This window comes from Rhopalosiphum maidis, chromosome 2 (genome assembly GCF_003676215.2).
Source record: "Rhopalosiphum maidis isolate BTI-1 chromosome 2, ASM367621v3, whole genome shotgun sequence".
Taxonomy (NCBI): Eukaryota; Metazoa; Arthropoda; class Insecta; order Hemiptera; family Aphididae; genus Rhopalosiphum; species Rhopalosiphum maidis.
In genome coordinates, this window is record NC_040878.1 from 13836091 (window position 1) to 13859477 (window position 23387).

General features: G+C 24.4%; 1 protein-coding gene across 3 annotated transcripts in view; it reads right to left on the bottom strand.

Moving 5' to 3' along the window:
• Positions 1 to 23387, bottom strand: part of LOC113552309 (tachykinin-like peptides receptor 99D) — a 208499-nt gene that overhangs the window by 168499 nt on the left and 16613 nt on the right. For 2 of the 3 annotated variants that reach the window (XM_026955121.1, XM_026955123.1), the window contains exon 1: positions 4322 to 4405. The exons of the other annotated variant lie outside the window; for it this stretch is intronic. The gene's annotated coding sequence lies outside the window, so the exon portion shown is untranslated. Of the gene's footprint in view, positions 1 to 4321; positions 4406 to 23387 lie in introns of those variants that run through there. 3 annotated transcript variants of the gene reach the window in all.

Genomic DNA, 23387 nt, shown 5'->3' on the forward strand with positions numbered 1-23387 from the left:
ATTAAAATACACAAAAATCGAAATTTGACGATTAGTTTTTGAGTTATAAGTATTTAAAGTTCTAGTGAGATAAGTGGTAGACTTAAATTTTGCAGGTTATCGCGATATCCTGTTAACATAAACCTTAAATACATATAACTTATAAACTACTCATTCGAATTTTGTAACAAAAAATATTTTGCTTCAGAATATGAGTTTTTAAAAACTAATTTTATAATTAAAAAAAATTAAAAACTTAAAAATATAATATATTTTTTTAAATATCGTTTTATTTTGGCTGTACCTAAGTAATTTAAGAAAAATATTTGTAAATCATTAAATAGATTTTGAAATAACGAGTATTGTTTAATTAAACTAATAAAAAAAAAAATCCAGGAAAATCATGCTGGTGTACCTCGTCATTGAATAAGTCAATAAAATGAATGACGTGTTGAATTCGAATTCAATAATAAATCATAGAATATAAAAAACAGTTTGTAATAGAGATGCATTATATTCACTTGAAAAATTGGGTTACAAAAGTGACCCTGGTGTCTGAAAAGGTTAAAATTATTATTTTATTATTTTGTATCAGATAAATAAATAGCTATTTTCAAGCAATAAGACAAACCACATACTTTCTTTCATCAGTAAAAATAGTTTCGTGATATAAATAGCTTAGAATCAGTTAAAATATTTTTAAATGGTCGTAGAAAATAACGATATATACAATGATGAAAGTTTCAAGTCTCTACGAATAATTTGTTTTAATTTAAGTACAACAAACTAACTGAAATCTTTAGAGGAAACATTTTTATTTTCGTTTAAATATATAATTGTATCATTTTTTTTATTTTTAAAAAAAGGGTATACGTATTTTTAAAATTTTTAAATTATACAATAAAATTGAGGTTATGATAAAGCTTAAATTAATTTTTCAAGATTTATTTAAAAAAAAAACTTAAGTTAACAGTTTAAAATATATAATTTTAGCCATAAAAGAGCCAAAATATTTTTAAAATTATTTCATGAACAGAACATTTTAACAATGTAGATAATATAAAAGTTTTAAGTCCAGTGAATATTCCTTTATGAATAATGACAAAAAACTGGTATTATGTTATTCAAATATTCTTGTTTTCTAATAATATTTGTTAACATTTTCCAATATCTAATAAAATAAATATAAGGATCCAAACTACCAACAAAATACAATTTTTTATCAGAAACAGCCCTCAATATGGAAGATGAAGAATTTTGTTTGCTCTAAAACGTGATGTCAGACATAACTATATACCCAAAATATCAAAAACAAATACATTGTTTATTATCTGCTATCTATAAAATAATTTTTTATTAAAAAATATACTGTCATTATCTATACAGTATCCATGAGAATTGTTATAATATTTATATATCTATATATTATATAGTCAATAATAGATATTGTACTTATCATATTTTTTTTAGAGTTCACCAAAAAATGTTATTAAATACAGCGTACATACAGCTTAAGATTATATATATATATATATATATATATATCAATAAATTGTAGTATTTACAAATGTCTGAGAGTTATAGATCATGTTGTTTCTACTCCCATACATTCGATAATTATACTTAAACCGTTGAGCCAACAATTTTGGTAGTTAGAAGGTAATGATATCATAATTATTTATTTTTTATTATATGCTTTTTTTAATTAAATATATATATTTGAAATAAACTAATGTCAACAGTGGCCATTGGATAGTATTGAAAGTTGCATATTATAGACTACATAGAAGTATAAGCATGTAACGATGCACAAATAACCATTAACATACTACTTAAATACTAGATTAGATAAATCGTCAGGGAGAGTTATGAAATTATTAGTAAATCGAAGTTACTAAAACAATGATTTACAAAAATTAATGCAATTTGTTTAGTCGTCACAATAAAGGTATTTTTTTATAATCTTGGTTCTCAGTTTATAATGGAAAGTTAAAAAAAAAGTCTTGAAATTAATTATTTCATTTTTTGTTTGAAGTGTTATTTTCAATTTGGTTCTGTATAGAAAAATTGAAATAAATAAAAATTTACAATCTTTGTTTTTAATAAAAACGCTTTTTAAATATTGACTTAATAATTTTTAGTTATCATATTTTAATTTATATTTATTAGCATCGGTGTATCTTGGTCTTAGCACAAAGTGTTTTTGTTTTAATTTTTATTTATGACACCGCCATGTTGTATAGTACCTATTTGCAGTCTTGTGAGCATTCGTTAGGACTCGGCAGTCCTCTAAATCTTGAAAACGTACATTCAGGTTGCAACAAATTTGAAACAGAGTTCTAGAATTGTTTTATTTTAATATACTTACTGAATTATATCTGGTATTTTTATGAATTAAAATGTAAAAAAAGAGATAAATACCTGAACAATAATCCCGTATAAGTGTCGTGTACCTAGTTTGCCTATCTATAACGCCGTGTTACCCATATTGTATATTATTTTATTCAAAACCGATCTTTTTAAGAAGTTCATTATAGGTGATTTTCTAAATGCGTCCATGCGAATCGCTTAGTTGTGTGCTTAGTTAATTATCATAATTATTAGTATTTGTGACTGTTTCTAAAAGAAAATATAGTCAAGCGCACATAATATAATTGGAAATTTAGAAATATATCTACTTACGATCAATCAGGCCATAACAATTCTAAAATTGCATATTATATCATAAATATAAAAACAAATGCATAAGAATGGGGAACAACATTTAAAAAACTAGCATGATCGATCTCTCAAGCAAATAACAAAAATTCTAATCATTTTTATAAAATCATTATCATGTAACTATAGTTTATCTAGTAAGTAACCACAACTTAACTCAACAAAAATACATTTTTCTGCTCGTCTCCACGCGTTATTTTACCATAGTGGATCTGATATTAATTTTAGCTAGGGTTTCGCATAAGAATGTGAGGAATTGACGTGTTCTCCTAATGGGGATGAAATAGGTCTATTGATTTTATTGACAAATTTTTGATAGAAATAAATTTCAAATAAAATTTTCTTTTTTTATTTTCTTAGTAATAAATAAAAACAATAAAAATAATAGTAATATGATAACTTATACAGAACTTTTTTTGTATATATTTATTTTGACCAGTCATAATTAATCTCTATATATGCAAAAATATATATTTATCCTTATTTTATATAACTTTTGTATTAATAGAATTTAATATCCTATTATTTTTTTACAAAATGTAAAATTATATATTTGAAAATTAAATTAAAACAAACTTTTCAACTAATTTAAACATTTATATAAAAATACATAATATTATACAAATGTTAGAAATTTAAAAAAAAAAGTTATATTAGATACTCACTTCAATATAGATGAATATTAAATAGTACATGAAACTAATTATAAATGTAAAATTATAATACATTTATTATAAACATATAAATATAATCACAAAGTATAAATAAAGTAACCACGAAAAAAATGTTTTAAAACCATCATGATACATATAGTTAGTAGTCCTTAAAATATTAATTATTCCATTAAACATTTTATTTCACATGACATGACATAATCAATCCTAACTGTATACATAGTTTATAATTATTTCAATGAAAAGTAACTCGAGACTAGAGTGCATGCTAGGTTACAGTTGTAAGTGACAACAACGTACATGAGAATATTTTCATAATACACCATATTGTTGTATCATCCTAATTGTATAATTTTTTTTACAAATAATAAAAAATAAATTTTCACAAATATTATTTTCGCTTTTCTAATTATATTCACATAACATTTGATTTTTAAATTTAAATACAATTTTTATGTTTGTAATTTAATTAATTTAAGTCAAACTATTCAATCTTAAAAACAATCAATCAATTACGACCATTTAAAATTTTATGTCCAAAGAAACTCTCACTTTACATGTCAATTTAGGTCAATATATTTTAAACATTATATTTTGAATATTTCGCAGTGAATGAGAAAAAAAATTGAACGTTTTCCATTACAAGTGCGGGATTTTAAAAAAATGAACACGTCATGTTATTTTCAAAGGGAAGAAAACTTTATTAGTTGAAGTTTAATCCACATATCGTAATATACATATATTAACTGATTCCAATCAAGTCCTTTCGTCTTATACAATGCACTTTAATTCAACCCATACCTTTTATTTTGCTATTCGATGAACGAATTCAATTAACTTTAGTGTTATCACTTTTAACTTGTTTTTACCACGAATCTTTACTATTTTACTCGAAATCCCATTTCAACGCGTAAACAACAATGTATTTAAAAAAATAAAACCACTATTACCTTAATGACTTAATGTTTAACGTTGCTTTGTGTATCCGTTATTTATATTTGAGCCGTCTCTCAATAATTCCATATTGTTTCGCATCGTCTATGGAGTGCATGATTTGGTATTTATACTATAATATTATTCAATAATGATTATCATCAATCAAAATAATTTTCACACGATTGCCTAAAAAAAAAAAAATATATTTAATTATTAATATTTCGCATCACCATAATATTCATAAATTCATAATATTCTTTTGTAAAAGTTCAAGCGTTCATAATATACAATTATGTATTCGCTGCGTACAATTTAATTGTGTTATTAACAAATAGAAATAAAAAAAAATAAACAAAAGTTTATGAAATGTAGGAATAGATGTACCAATTTTCACTGACAAATAACAAAATATAATTATTTTTCTGAAATCTTGAATTGAAAAACATGCGTAAATCCTAAACAGAATGCAATACAAAAAAAGTCTTTCTCAAAAGTTCAAATATCAAACATTGCCTGTCGAGGTCATAATAAAAGGAGCTTTAAAAAAAATAAATGAAAATACCGGATCACTTTTGAAAGTATAATGCATTTGTTCAAAGGCAGTCAGAACAGTAACAATCATTTTCAGTGGTACGCAGAACTATGTTAAAAGTCTACACAATATATGTTTAAGAAATGTATATTTAAAAAACTCTGTGAAGGAAAATCTCTTTATATAGGTAGTACTGTCTTTTTAATTTTAAATGCCAATTGAAATACTGACCAGTGGTTTGAAATTGTTTGAAATTTTATCTTTTAAATTATAATAAAAAATAACGATTGTCGTAACTTTATGAATAACTGAACAGGAGTACTATATAGTATATTACCTACATAAAATATTATAAAATTAAAATAAATAATAGAATTCCTCTATACTTACAGTAGGTATTTATAACAATTGACGTCAAGATTCATATGGTACATTCAGATTCTATCAATTGCTTAAAAAACCTTTTTTTTATTTAAAAAAAAAAACCAAACTTGCAATGACCACCCGTTATACTATATTTTCTTTTACTTTTAAACGTGCAAATAATATCATGTTATGATAAGTGAATATATTTTGCAAGTTCAGATGGATACACAACAAATTAAATTACACAAATCAAATAATGGTCTACACTCATACTACAAGGCGTGTAAAAGTAAAATTTGTAGATAGCTTAATAATTAATTGTTTGTGTTAGGTTGTCTCCGACCACAGATCTAGACAATATAATTTATAACCATGTTTTACACAAATGTCTATTGTCCATGTGATATCATATGAAAGGTCTGCATGTAAAAAGGGATATTATAAACAATTTAAATTTTGCCATTTATTGATTATTGTAACATCCTGTAGAAAATATGTTTTACAAATTCTTAACACGGAAATAAGACGTTTTTCATTCCTTAAAAAGGAAGTGATCTTGCTAATTTCGTTTTAGTGCAATAGCATCCATTTTTATAATTTATCAAAGTACATTTGAACCATAAATATTTAATATTTTTTTAATATTTATTAATAATCAATTACAGTAAATTATATAATTGATTTTTAAAAGTATTTAAATATAATAACGTAAACTATAAATCAATTATTTATTATAATATAAACAATTTTTTTAAATAAAATTTGTTGTAAAATGATTTATATGAATAACTATTTTAAATACTCAGCATAAATGCTATAAATACATGAATATCTTATAAAATAACAAATGTAACGTAATCTTAACGCATAGATGTATAAACATTTTTTTTTTGTTTTTTTAATACAACAACATATTTCTTACATTATAATATAGATATTAAAAATCAATAAAAAAAAAAAGTTTATCTTGGGTATTTTATAACCTTCAAAATCGGTATGTTAATGATTGAATGTTTAGATGAGTAGCCTCAGTGGCCCGTATAATGAATATTTTGTGTTGGTCAGTAAATACGAGCGATGCGTCAATAATATTGCATATTATGAACGCATACAAACATTTTTGAATTTCATCAACAACAATTTATGTTTAAAATGTATCCAAAAATGTCTGGAAAAAAATTCAAAAATAACGAATTTTTTTGTTCATTCAAAAATCATAAATTATATATATTTATATTATACCTGTACAATACACTTCTTGTTTTCGGGAAAGATGGTACATATTTTATAAAAAAAACTTGACTTAGATTATAACCATAATATTATTTTCTCACATTCAATTCATATTTACTGAAAACATGAATCTATTTTTATTGTAGCGTGTTACGTGCAATGAACTGCAGATGTACAACATTCAAACGACAGAATACAGTAGGAAACTAGGAAATCGATCATTCCAATAAGTTACACGAAAAGAAATAATAGTGTACGTGCAATATTGTAGCTGAAGGTACTCTAACACTACTAATTTATAAATTCTAAAAATATAACCTCATATTTTTTTATTTGTTAATTTTTTTTATATTTTAACAATTAGTTAGTAGTCATATTATATTCATATGGTTTGCATTCACAGCTCTATTATATTATTATGCTGTATGCACCATGACTAGTGAATAAGATGTAATTTTCTCATATATTAAAATAAAACGCCGAAAGAACATCAAACAAAGAATCCAAATTTTTACCTTGTATTTACAAAGTAGCTGATTATCATACTTCCAATAATATATATGCAAATAAAACATACAATTTTGTGAAAAAGTTCGTCTTACTTTAAATAATTCAACGTTCCAATAATAAATGCATAGCCATATGCAAATCAAACTCAATCAGATAAAATGTTATACATATTAAAATTAATATCAGTGATCCCTTTACTACCGTTATAAATTATTACACTTTAATTGAAAATACTAAACTGAACAATAATAATTTTCACCCATAATTGATGGATTTAATAGTTGTACTTTTTTAAAAGCTATCCACTAGTAATAAGACAAATGTCGATACTAACCCATACTATTGTTAAGTAAAAGGGTTAAAATCTACAGTACTACCTAAAGAAACCTGGAATTAAGTTAGTTTACTAAAACAAAATGATTGATGATCTTACAAGTGTACTAATTATTGTAGGATAAACTACGGTTGAAAACACAAGTGCTTCGAAAAAATAATATTAAAAACATGACACTAAAATTCAGTTTCGATACAAATTTGTCAATGTATTATCGGTAACATTAACCCTGAACATAATTCTATATCAGCACTAACTATACTCAATGCAATAGTACATTACGTGGACATAAATCATTATTATATTCGTATCATAAACAATAATGCTAATAGTTATCAAGTTTATAAGAAAATTACATCTGGAAATTTATCTTTATAATTCAAAAAAATAAATTTTAAAATTTTAATACCCAAAATATTTTTTGTCAAATGTGGAAATGTCTACTTATAAAATAAAACACGAATAGTCAATAATAAACCAACATTTCACTTTACACTCTACCGCACAACGAGTGTCTACTGTAGAGAATCCACTTATCTGAGAAAACAATACCGAATTACTGCCAACACTCTACATCATGTAACACAACATTAACAAAACAGATCAAGAAGTGTATAATTTAAAACACCTAAGAATCGGAACGGGACAAAGGACCAGAGCCTGAAAATACCAATACATAACCTCTAAGCAGGAAGAGTACTTATAATAATAAAACATATTAATAGAAATAAACATAATAACAAATATATATTTTATATAAAACCGAAAATGATAAAAATTCTTCGATGACAAACATTGACGAAACTAAATTTAATTGTTGGTCCCAACCACTTTGCAACCTACTAAATAAATAATTAAGGTGGTGTTGAATTACATACAATATTATTACTGTTTAAACATAGTAAACAGAAATATTAACATTTATAAATTATTTAGTATTATAGAAAGAACAGTCGATTTCGTAAATTTATTTACTACACACATTTAGAAATCATAACTTTTAAAATAAATTATCAAAACTAAAAAAACTACCATTTCTTTTGACAAAACCACAGTCAATATAATTCAATGAAATGTAATTTTCTTCATGTATAACATATATATTGATCATATCTTTCAAAACTTACACCTCTAAAGATAATATCTTTCTAAGTTACCAATTTAAAAAAAAAAAAACGGAAATACAGTTAAAACATTTTAAACAGTTTTGATATTAAGAAAAAAAACAGAACAATAGTTAACTACAAAGTAAACAAAAGGAAAGAAAACAATGTAAAAGTGTGAAACTTCCACTGGAAACATTCAAACGCTCTACTTACGCAACTACAGTAAATTAAAAAAACAAATACTGTGTTTATACTTCATATTACTTATTCATTAGCATTTAAAGGTAAGAACACCAAATTTTAATTTTACTATAATAATGTACACTCCTATACTCCTGTTACCTGAAACTGTTTCACTGATCAATACCGATAAATGTTTTGTATGTCTGAGTGACTTAAAGTGCTGTAATATTATGCAAATCTTAAGGTTTAGAGAAAAATAATCAAATAATGATTTCTAATTACAATAAATAGAAATATTTTAACAATTATGATATTTCGCTGGACTAAATAACTCTACAGTACTTTAATCATCCTATCCACTATTATAATATAATAATAGGCTCTGTGCCCTCGTGCATTATAAAACTAATTTTGTTGACGTTTGGGTATTAAGCACTAACGTTGTGTAAAGGAAATAGCCATTGTCCAATTAGCATTTAAATTCACAATGATACTACCAATGCAGAATCCATATATATGTGAAACCTCCAAAATCCAAATTGAGGATTTTTCAATCTGGTTTAATTGAATTCGATCTGTCTCCTCAAAACAACACATAATCAAAAATTGATGACAATAATGGAATTCTACATTATGGCATTACGGTTGGTAAACAAAAACATTGGCATAAATAATAGTTTAAATGTAATTGTTTGAAAGAAAATAAAATATTTCTACAACAACAAATTTTGTGAAAATATTAAGATAAGAAAACAACTATTTTGATTTACAATAAAAAAGGAAACTGAATGTTTTCACTTATCAAATAAAATTTAAAACAAATTTTGATACAGTCTAACTGACTTAGCTAGTTACTTTGACAAGTCTAATTTATAAGCAAGAATATTGTGCTCATAATACTCAATCAAAGCTTAATTATTTCAAAACATAATTTTAAAAGTTGGCGATTGGTAACACTTTTTTTTATTGGTTATTATGCAATTTTTCGTCATTTTCTCGAATAATATTTAAAAAATTTAAAAATATAAACTTGTAGTAAAATAATTTATGTTTGACTTTCAGTCTTAATAGTAAATCCATTTTATTATTATAGAATTAAAAAAAAACTTAGTACCTATATTGTATTATGATACTTAAAATATAAAAACATATTAAAATCTATAATGATTAAGCTATGTCGTACTAAAAAATAGACAGTAATATAATTTATATAATGAAAATGTGTCATATTCAACAATAAAAGTGATTGTACATGAGTAAAAACTATAGACATATTCAACAAACGCATGCCAAAATAGCAAAATCACAGTTTTATATTTATTGCAGATACCTTACATCCAATTTAAATTTATCACGGATTTCCGATAAAAAAGGATTTAAACTCGCCTCTGTGTTCTATCATATGTCTTGTTAAAGTATAGTATTATAATATAGTAACCTAGTGTAATTTAACCTATTAAGACGTTCACAAAATGATTTTATTATATTTTGATACCGTAGTAATTTAATAATAATATTATAATTTTCGTAGTCGAAAATAAACTCAGTAAACGTGAATATTAAAACATTAAAGATTCATTTTGGTGAAAAATCAACATAATTTCATATACCTACAATTTATTATAACTAAATATAAATAAACCAAATTCTATTGTTGCTACTGTGTTCAATATAATACAATATGGCTTTATTTCCTTGTGACTAAATCAGATTATTTTCCTGTTTTATGTTCAAGTTTACCCCATTTCAATTAAACGTAAATTTATTCATGATATAAATGTACAATAATATTAATAATGTTGTTATATGTCGTTAAAAGACGTTTAATTACATTTTTGTTTATTTAAAATTCAACTTTTTTTACTATCAAATTATTAAGTTTATTATTGTCTATGACTATTATACTATTGTTAAAAGCTAAGAGTATTCGTTATTGCACATGCAATACAATTGATTTGTACACGCCAATAGAGTAAAAACCAATTTTATCTGTCAAATTCCTGTTTTTGTGATGTCACTCAGAACATAGTATATATGAAATTTATTTAAATGCGTATATATATATTTTTTGAACTATATATTTAGATAAATGACATATATGTTATTATAGTTTTAAAATAGTTTTTAAATTAACGTTGTTTGAGTTTTATGAAAATTTCTGCAATAGTACATATACTATTTGTTCCGAAGATAAGTGAATAAAAAAAAATACATATATATATATATATATCTTGCTGATAAATTGAAAACAGAAAATCGTTCCAAATTATTAGTCTTTCAATCTTGTCACCATAGTATGACGCAATGCACTATACCCTCCGGTAACTGGTAATAGTAGTATTTTAATATAACGGTGTATTATATTTGAAAAACGTATTCAAAATGGAATGAGTTTTTTTTTTTTTGTTCTACATTCTCTATAAGTTAAACAATTTTAAAGATGCTCTGGTAAGCTGAATTTAATTTTACAATGTGTGATTTTTTTTTTTTTTTTTTGATTCCTATGACTTAACAATTTGATATATTTTTACTTGACATAAAAAAAATGTACGTATGACAAATATTTACAAGTGAAATAACGATTTCTATTAAAACATTTAAATTGTTGTTAAACTCGTAATTTTGGATTGTCTCTGAAATAATTGTCTTGGTAACTTTATTTTACTAAGGTAGAACTTAAGATACACAAACAAATTGTTTTTTGTTTTATTTTATTCATTATTCATAACATAGTAACAAGCTATGAGAAATAATAAAAGCATGTAAATATTCTATATTTTTGACATTTTAGAATGTATTTTTCGTTTTAATATCAATTCATACTTGAATTTGATAAAATTTAGTTTAAACAATACTTAAGTATTAAGTACATATTCCAAAAAACAACTATCGAGTCCATGTTACGTATTGTACACTATTGTAAAACGTATTTTATTATTTATTGTTGGCGTTAGTAAAAATATCACTTTGACATATAGGTTATATCCACCCCATTTGGTTAATCCAACTACGTTCTATTTAAACTTGAAACACCGTAAATGCTCACACGTCGTGTAAAAAGTTCATAGTTCTAACCCAAGTTCAGTTACAATAATATTCACTCGCATGAAGCGCTTATACCTATAGTATTAATACGTAATGAGTAATGTATACATAATATATGACAGTCAACCGTTTACCGTTTACTGGAAAAGAATTTTTTCAGGAACTGCTGTTTTAAGTTTTATATTGTGAGACACATTTTTTTTTCTAAAATGACGGCATATATTTTTATATAATAAAAAAAATCGTACATTCCACTAATTTTAAGCACTTTTAGTTTTGACAAGCAAACTAGGCCATGTTAATATATATATATACATATTTTAATTTATTAAACACGCACAATAATACCCACTAAATAACGAAAATCGACTTCAATAACTAGCGCGTGATCTATTGAATGATATCGCCAGTATACGCTTATACTTATATATTACGCGCAATAGCTGTTAGTTTTAGTTATATACTATCATATTTTTCAAATGGAAAAATCTCAAAAAATGAATTTATACAATGTCGTTATTTTGAATAGATTTTTAAGTAGTAAATCAATAATATTAGTATTATTTTATTTTTTTATTTGCTTTTAGTATAAGACTTTTTTTAGCAACATTATTTAACTATATTATGTCTGTTAAAAAGCAAGCCCCCGACACCTTTGGTCACTATCTCCTAGGGCCACTAAGTTTCATACTATGCCACTGTAGACGTGAGTATATATACTATATTCATCACGTAACAGATTATCGAAAGCTTCTGTCACTGACCAGATCCGACAGTCGTATACTGCCATCATCGTCGCTGTTGACAAAACTCCCGCGAGTCGATTAATCTCAGCCCTCGATCCGTACATAGTTCAACAGGTGTTCTTCTCCCCACGCTTGCATTGCATATGTATATATATATATATATTTATTAATACATATGGAATATGACGGGCTTATTTGCCAGCACACGATGAATTAATTAATCTCGAGGCGTAGTTGCAAATGGCATTGAACAGATATAGTTTGTGTTGCATTCCATCAAGTGATCCAATATTAATACAATAATAATATTTTAGTTAATTCATTTTAAAAATTTTAATCTGCTTATTATTCCTCTGTAGGGCTGTTCAAAGGAAACCCAAAATGCAACCTCTCCTTTCCCTAACTGTGATTGGCGGGAGTCTCATTATAATTATTATTAAATCGATATACCTAATTATTAACATAATGAAACGCTATTATTTACGTTGCATGTACATAGAACGTGTACGACTCTTGTATTCTAATTCCACAAGTTTTTATACACACAACATATGAAAAATCTATTTTATGTCCGACATAATAGTATACAATATTATACCAATAATATTATAACGCCCTTGGTTACAAATGTATTACACCAAGACAAGACAATAATTACAGTATTTAAATCATATACCATTGGATATAATATTATCAACCTCAAAATAAAAAAACTAGAGAACGAATTTATTTTATGAGATTAATTTATTATTATTAAAAACACTGAAATTTATTATTGTTTTATCTACATTTAGCTGTAGTGAGTTTATTTTTAATATAAATAAATAGTTCTTATCGAAATTTGTTTTCAAAATTATTAATATGTTTATTATTATTATTATGTATTGTTATTATACCACTAGGTGGTAGTTGTGTTAATCCGATAACATGTTTAATCAAATAATTTTAATGTGTTATTCGATGTATTCGCGATTAATATTTTAAATTCCGTAGGATGACGTGTTGTATGGATAAAGTTTGCTTCAACGAAATCACAGATGAAATTATTTATTCAAATCGAATATCCCTTGATACCGCTGTAAAAGTAAAAAGTTCTGTGTAACATGCAACTTATTCAAAGTATTTTGGCTGATCAGCAAAACAATATTTTAATACGAAGTATGAAGTGTGATTAGATAATATAATACAAACTTGAGGTTGATTTTTTTACACGTTTCGTCATTGTACGGGTACATACATAACGATCGCAAAAGATAATGCGTCTCTGTATAACATAAAACGTTTCAATACTTCAACGCTAACACTAATAATAATAATATAGTCGTGAAAAAACTTGTTATCCCGTTATCTTGACAATTTTAAGGGCTTAACGTATATCTTATTATTGAGCGATCATACGATGTGTCCAACATAATATAACTGTATAGGCAACTGTCGCTTGATTTTTACGTATTCCCTGTGTATTGGTGATCGTACGAAATTGACTCACGTTTTCTGTCAAGTGCAACTCTCGTAGAACAGACGTTCCATTAAAATATGTACTATTCTATTTTTATTTACTTTTTTTTTTCATTACTTTAAGTATATAATATAATATACAATATTATGCGAGTTATTATTGACCAAACTGCTATTACAATAATATAATACTTTTTTATACCAAACTATTTTTATTGTTAAGCAAAAGTGCATTGCGATGACAACAACGCAATTATTTTGCGATTTACGATCGTAGAACTTCCGTGGGTCCATCATAATAATAAAAATAATATAATATAATAATAAACGAATAATAGTCCGCGCACATCACATACAACGTGTACGTATGCGTGCATGACTTACAGACACGGTCATAAAAATCCCACCACTTGAACACCATATTATACATATTAATGTAAATATGTGAGACACGTCAGTTATTTAAATTTATCATTTAATATCCATATATTAGTCGTCTCATTATATTATAAAAACTGGAACACTAAAAATATTATCTAAAGAAGCTCAATAGTCACTACGTTTATTATAAACTGTGCGTATATAATTGTGTATACATATTTTTGAGACGTGAAAATCATAATTTTCAAATCTATTAATCAAGTTTTATACCACGATAATGTTAGCTAAAAAAAAACTAACTAAAAAACTAAAAAAATTAACGACCTATTGATCCCTTATGACCTTTTTTTAAAAAGCAATTTTATGAAATATTGTATTTAAGAAAAAAATTATAAATATAATATTGTTGTTCATAATTATAAAAAAAAATTGTTTTTTAATTAAACGACTTCCAGTGAGTAAAACAACTCACAAGACCAAAACTCTATAAATAGAGATCACCAAAACCAAATTAATCCAAGGATTTTAGAATAACTAAATGTTCTACCCAGTTAAATGCGTTTGAGAAATCGGTTTAGATGACGTATATTCAAGTTTGATGATGAAATGCATCCATTACACAATTAATTACCTACCCAGACCATATTAGGCATGATGGTTGGCTACCTTTAATAAACATGTCATCCATATCTTAAACTCACCTAACCATGGGTACGTCGCCAGATTTATAAAAATAGGACTATACTTATAAGAAACTTACAAAAAAATATTGTATAGAAACTATAATTAAACGATTCTCTAAAGAGTATATTATAAAAACAAAATGAGTTTCAACGTAATTTTTTAGTAAGATATTGTTATTTTAGCTCTCATTTAAATATATAAAAAAAATAGTTGTCAATAATTTAATTGGACGTACTCTTTCTGTAGTCGATTGGTTATTTAGGTTATTCCAATTTAATTTATTTTCTTGTACAAATTGTTGTTTTTTTATACTATATTAATAGTAATATTCCTTTTTTTTTATTAAAATTTTTTATTGAATGCATTAAAAAAAAAAAATTGGTTTTTATAATATATCAATAGTTACTAAATATATTTTCAGCTTTCCCTTTACACACGTAAAAACAATGTCAAAAACTGTATTTTATATCGACGATATTTACGTGATTATTATACTTTGTATAATTTACGTAAGTTTTGTGTATAACAATTAATTAAAATAAATCAAAAACCAATATTATTTTATCTCTCATGCACGTACCCATTTTTACCAGTTATTGCGTTCAAACATTTTTGTTTTTATTTTCAATTAACTGATAAAAATCACATACCAAATTATACACCACTATTTTGTATGCATGTGTGTGTGTGTGTGTTTAAATTATGATTGTGGGGGAGTTTAAAATTAGTGTTGAAACCCAGCTGAAAAATTAAAGAAATAAAACATATTTTTCGTAGATACTTAGATACTCACTGTAAAAATGATATATTGATCAAATATAGTATAATCAATAATACTCACATCCCCAGGAAACCTAAAGATATTTAAATGAAATAAAATTATTGATGATTAAACTAATACAAATAGTTAAATAAATTATATTAAGTCATATTAACCAACTGTTTATAAAATAAAAATATATACATCATCGTTAAACCAATACTTATTAGCAAAATATCATAAAATATTATATCGTAATTTTAAGTATATGAATATTAAAATCGATGGAATTACATATTCAAATCACAAAAATATATTTCACTATATGGGATTCCACATACTACTAAGTAGATGAATTCGCTACTTGTTGACAAAGCCTTACATCCCCAATTCCTATAATTAACTATTATATAACGTCTTCGACATAATTTGTTTGTTTGTGTTAGATAACACCAATATGATATTACATAATTTATGTATAATAGATACTCTTCTGTTTACTAAACTGAAATGCAAATATGTTCAACGGCAGTTATTATATGCCAATACGTGGTGACTTGTTAATCCCATTCCATATAAGTTATGTTTTAGAATAGATTGGGATGTAATTTTTAGAGAGAAGAGTCTATAGTATAACAACATTAAAGTCTGAAATTCTTCGTTGCATTTATAACCAAAAAACAACGATAAGAAAATTACACTTATTATATTTTATTATTAAAACATTTGAGATTTTCTTAAATCATATGTGTTCATAATATGATTGTTGGTTGAACGATTGAGCATATATTGTTGATGAAAATAATAATACGATTTAGTACAAAATTATGCAATGACACGAAATGTCATGTATTAATTTAATAAGAAAAATTTTTTTCAGGCTTAACATAGTCACAAATAAAATGTTATCAGTATATAAAAAATTGTTTTAATAATATATCAGATATAAATTGAGGAATTGGAAAATTATTATTAATAACTTATAACATACTATTATAAGTTACACTTAAAATAGATAGATTAAATAGGTGAATAACTTGATTATATTTAAAATTGGAATATACTTAATTATTCTTGTTTATATCTTAAGGAAAATAATGAAATTACTAAATATTACATTGTACGTGAGGATTATAATTATTAGAATAATGTATTAGGTATAGTATATATTATATTTGAAATTGAATAAAAATAAAATATATTAGGACATTTGGTTACAAATTGAAACAATATGTAATAATTTATGTTATATATAATAACATAAATTATTTATCAGAATTTTTTACATAAATAAGATGTATAAACACTAAATGGTGGGAAAACTATAATAATACATAGGTAATTAAATTAACACGAAATTACATAACAAACTTACATGTGGTAAGTAAATTTACAACAATGGGTATTATAAATCATCTATGTTATAAATATGATTGATTTAATATTATCAACGATGGAAAAAAAGAGAATGCTCAATATTAATACTAAAATTGTTATTACGATAAGAATCACGCGTATAATATGTTATATGTATATTTTGATAATATTTCAAAGGGGTTGGATGTGCAAACTGTAGTTCAATTAGTTAGAAGTAATAAACTAATAAATAATAAAAATATATTAGAAATATATTTTAGATTTTGTATCTCTAATATCTATATTCTTTGAAAGTGCTGGTTATAGTGTATTGCTATGTACTGTTTTAGTCTTGGCCCATTAAATAGCTGACAAGCAATGAGTTATATTACGCTGCTAAGCTCTACTCTTTATGGACAATTACCTGTATTTAGTATCCACTATAACATACAACATATTTAGTGAAAGTTCTATGCATTTTACAACTTAACAATTTTAAAAACATGATAATATTGACATTTTTATTATGTTTGGGTTTTAAATTATTTCTGTAACTAGCCTGAATGAGAAATATCGAGTGCAACCTTCGTTGCACTTGAAAAAAGTTATAAAAACTAATTATTTTAATATTTCTTTATTATCTACAATTAAGTAGACTTATTCTCATTGTTCAAAAATATTCAATTACCGGAATTTAAAAGTTAATTATGTGATAATTTATTTGGAGTAAGAAAAAAAATCTAAATGGTGGTAATATAAAAGTTATATATAAATACCTTACCACCATTTAGATTTTCTTTCTATGTATATAATATATTAATAATTTCTATGCCACACTCCAAAAAAAAATTGTATACACGACACTGTACTGACATGGTGTACACTTATTGAATAGCTTTTAATTTCATCTATTTTTAATAATTACCATTCATAGTATTATAACATACGCAGTTATAACGTTATACAAATAAACATTTTACCTAGAATTTCGTAAATTTATTTCCATCAAATAAAGTTTCCGATAAGAATCTTTAGCTTACAGATAAAATATAAACTTTTATATACAAAGATTACAGATTGGTGTCATGTAAAAACAAAACAAAGACGGTACCAATGTAATATTATAAAATAAAGTTATCTGTATACTATATAGCACAATGTAAAGTGTATATATATATGTATATGATACATTACATAATTTAATATGAATTCCAAGATAAATAACCAAAAAAGAGAACGGTATTATTTGTATTATTAGTAGAAATATAGCTACATGATATACAAGAAGTATGTATTTATATTTTTTTTTTTTATTAAAAACGAGAATTTCCTATAATTCTATGCAAGTTTTATCCATATCTTAAACATTTCATTATTTATATTTATGCAAGTGATTATTTAACAACAAAATAATTTTGAGTTTATAAAAATATATGATATGAAAGTGCAGGATTGTATTTAATAGTAAGTTAGAATTGAAAATATATCAAAATGTAAACGACTCGCAAAGATTATTTGTGAAAATATTCCAAAAGTCAAAAAAAAAAAATACGTTTTAGATTCACTTCTCTATTGTAATATTAAAATAATATTTTATATTATGCATGTTATAACAAAATTATAATATGTATTGATGTAAAATTATAATCGACTTGTTTTTCAAAACATTATAACATATTGAAATTCACAGCAATCAAATGATTAATTTGTTAACATTTTATAAGTATAAGTCATACAAGAATCATAAGTTATTTTATCAATTATACTTACTAATGTATGAATTCAAAAGTTTTAAATCCATTTAAAACAAATTATTTTATTACGGTGCAAAACAAACTGAAACAAATAGTAAAAAACTTTATCGAAAGAATGCCAAATTATAAACTATATAATAACAAATATATTATTATGAATATTTAGTCAGACTATCTATATTATAAATAATAGTAAAACACATATAGAAATACAAATATTGAATGGGTTTAAGAAGTGTTAATATAGTAAACCTAGGTATTTGTAACTCTTTTTTATGACAATAACCGTACATAACCGTCTGTAATTATGATTTTGCTCTTGAAATAAAAATATAATACAACAATAAATTCTTGCAAAAATTAAAATTAAAACCCAACATTCGAAGACGATTTAACCAGTTATTACTTATTTGAAGGCAATTTAAACAATACAATTTTAGATTGTGTACAATATACATGAAATGTAAATTATAAAAATGGTTATTAGGAAACATAATATGCCATCAATTACAGTTTTGGAATAATATATTTTTTAACCAGGGAGTAATTTGAACAAAAGTATAGAGTAATAACTCAGATTTAAAAAAAAGGGTTCACCACCAAAATGCAATTTGAACTTAAACAAAAAAATATGATATAATTTTAGTACACAGTCAAAAAACAACACGTTTTTCTAACTACTAAATAATAATACAAACTGTAGGAAGTTGAATATTATTTAGTTTATATATTGTATATGTTTTTACTTATTGTGTATACGGCTTTAAAATAAATAAAATAACAAATTGAATACAAAAAAAAAAATAAACAATGGACTCGTCTCACTCTTTTCACGTCAGTACAGAGTAGTATTAATTTAAAAACATACCAATGATATCGTTCAATAAACTTTCTAGACCAGATATCAAATAACTAATTCTAGACAATCCTCATTTGCACGTAACTTCTACGGCTAGTATGTAGTATGTATATATATATTATAATATTATATTATTGCCCTGGTGGGTAATTAATAAGATATTTCAATTATAGTAGAAATAATAAATTACACTTTGGCTTAGGTGAAGTGTTATATTAATGTTTTTATTATAGTTTATCATTATTTCACCTAAAATTACAAATTTATCATAAGAAATATAGATCAACAAATTTACAATAGCAGTATAATAATTTGAGAAAATAATTTATTTCGCCATAATTTAAATATTAATCGACTATAACAAAATATTTTAAAGCTGATTTTCATAAAATGTTGTTAAAAGTTACAATATTATAGTAAGTAATTATGAATCATGACAAATGATTCAAATTTCAGAATATTTAAACAGTTGAAGTTGTTTTGTACACCTAAATCACAAATCGTAAAATATTTTTATTATTTTTTAAACTTTATTTTAAATTTCTACTTTTTTGGGTGTTCCTAGTTATATTTTCTGAACTACAACCAAATAACTAAAATCGATTTTGTTGAAAAGAATGTAAAGTTTTCATATAATAAATCGACTATATTTTTATATGATTCGGGAAAATTGGACTGAGGTACATTCTATGTTTTACTTCCAATATATTTTTAAACTTTTTTTATCATTTTTGCTGTCCCTGAGGTCTTTGAAAAAAAAAACAATATTTGAAAAAATGCACTTTCGAAAGTCATACTCTTCTCTCAGAAATTAAAATCTGATAACTAAATCGTGTATTGTAATTTTTTTAAACTAATTTATTCACCATCCTCTACATACGGTATGCAGTATGCTTGTTAAAAGTCATTCCATTCTACACGCATAGATATTTCTGGAAAAAAATATTAGTTGTTAATTTATTAAGAATACTTTAACCTAACTCTAGTATTAGAGTATTATAATAGTTATCATTGATCACTAATTTCTTTTGAAAACACAGAAATTAAATTACACTTAAAATATAACTAATATATTTTAGAAATTACATTTATGGTATATACTTATCGGTATATCGGACCATATACTAATAAATACACACGCACCATTCGTAATAATGCATACATGCTTTTAAACAACACATTTTAACTTATAATTTTTTATCGTTGAGATTTTAAAATCTATATTTTGACTTACAAGCCTCAACGCGTAATAAATAATTTGGCTGATCTTGATTAATATTAAAACATACAAATTTAATATACTTTTGAAAAATTGGCTAAAACCGTACAGTTGCTTGGCTTCTATCCCACAGATCATGCGCTGTATAATATTATTTTATAAGCGTTCGTTCTGCTTTTACGTCATTTACTTTGATAGTTATCACACGGCTATAATATGACTATACGAGCCAAATATTGAGATTAATGAGACGAAAATTCATAGACTCTGTCGACTTTTAACAATGAAAATACATTGTTGTAACAGGTTAAAAAAAAACACATAAATCGTGTCTCTTATTTTAATATAATATATTATTATTATATATATTTTTATCTGTCGTATTATTGTCTATCTAAATTCACATCTATAAACTTTAGGTAGTACATATCGAATTCAATTCCTTAAATAGTCGACACAATTTTATCTGTGTACAAACAAAACAACTAAACTTTGAACGATAAAACATCTTCATACAGGATGAAAACAAATAATTATATATTTAGTTGTACTGTATGTACACATTTTCGTCAAAAGAATAAGAACATTGCGCTTGCATAAAAAAAAAAATGTACACAAATTAAACATAACGACTATGTACTAAATAAATAAGAGAAATATTAAAATAATATTATATAAATGAAAACCAAATCAAGTAAGGGACCTAGGCAAACAGAATAATTTAAATAAAATAAAAAAATAAAAAAATGAAAAACAAATACTATAGGTCACCGCCCTTCCGTGGCCGTGACAGTTGACAATAAATTAGGACTGCAAACCAGGAGACAGCTAGGCTGTACGAAAGACATCAATCCATAGTTATTATAGTTCAGCGGAAAATATCAGAAGCACACTTTCTGAAGACCGACACCTGAAAATTGCCCAAAACGACACGTTACTTATAAGTCGATGACTTATACGAATTTTACCAATAAATTCAACAATAATAATATATGCAATTTGTTAATGTGTTCATTTACTGTTGTCAGTACTAATATAGTAATGTCCTACCTAAAGATGGTCATTTGTTAGGATAAATTTACGTAAATCATACCACGTTTTTTCTCGGTAATTTTTTTTCCGTTCATAAAATTGTATGACCCCTTATTTTAACTATAAAATTTATTAATTTTAGTTTTTATACTAAATATCTACGCAGTTAATTAAAATTATGAAAAAAATGTATCAACATTATTTTCATGATAAAAATTCATGTACTACATGTACTTCGTATATGTAGATATATTTTTTTGGTTATTTACATTTTATTTTATTCACCAGTCAGTGGCCATTATATTTTATAATATTGCATCAAAATCGGCTGTATTTTATTCTGTTTTGTTTTTATAATATTCATGTACAGTATAGGTAGTATAGTTTCTATGTACGTTTATGGTTTTGTTGACAATAACAAGAACCACCTATAATATAACAATGCAATAAATAGTTACCTTATTGTCATACATCCATTTTTATACTTCCTTTATAAATCATAATATATTACTTTAAGAATAATATTTGATTCCTTTTGTACAAATAAAACATCATTTTATTTCAGCTTTCGATAAAAAAAAAAGTTATGAATATACGATACTACGGTATTGATGATAACGATAAAATATATATTGTAAATATAAAGAGTAGAAAATAAAACTTTAAAGAAACAAAATCAGTATGAAGAATTGCTTTAACTATGAAATTAAGTAATAACCGTATCTCTTGTGGTTTAGGAAATCCTCAATTTACAAATGGGATCACATATAATATTATAAGATATCGTTAGAGCATACAATAAAATAAGATTAATTTAGCTTAATTAATAACAAATTTAATGTATAATATCTTCTGTTAATTAGTGTTATCTGTAATCGTTTCGTATTATCATTTTCTCATAATGTATTCCCACCACCATAATATCGTATATCTATAAATCAACTATATATTCATACAAACATAAATACAACTATTGAATAGTTTTAATAAGAATAAATAAACTAAAAAAATTAATGGTACTTTGAACATATTCTTTTTGATTGAAGTTATATAAAAACAAAAGGTTAACCTCAACCAAATCTGACTTTTTTTATTATAAAAATACTTTATAAGCTCACAATAACCATATCAAGGATTATGAAAAACAATTATATACCTGCAAAATCCTCGGACACATAAATATAAACAATATTTTTAATACTGTTCATATTATCCCATCATTAATATGCATTGTTCTAATAAAAAAACTTCTAATCATTAAACTAGTCTATTACTACGTAATAAGAACTTTACTTGTCTTAAAGTAAAAATAATAGTTAGTAGTTATTTTATAGTGTATTAACACGCTGATAGTATTTAAAGGATTGTCATACAATCTGTTTGTCTCCCATACATAAAAATATCGAGGTTCTTGAGTAGAAAAAACGTTTTTACGATAATGTATTCTTTATTCAACTTTTTATCACCGAAAACTCTTTGTAGAGTAATATTCACGGGGTTTGATTTAAATTGCAAGTGCAAT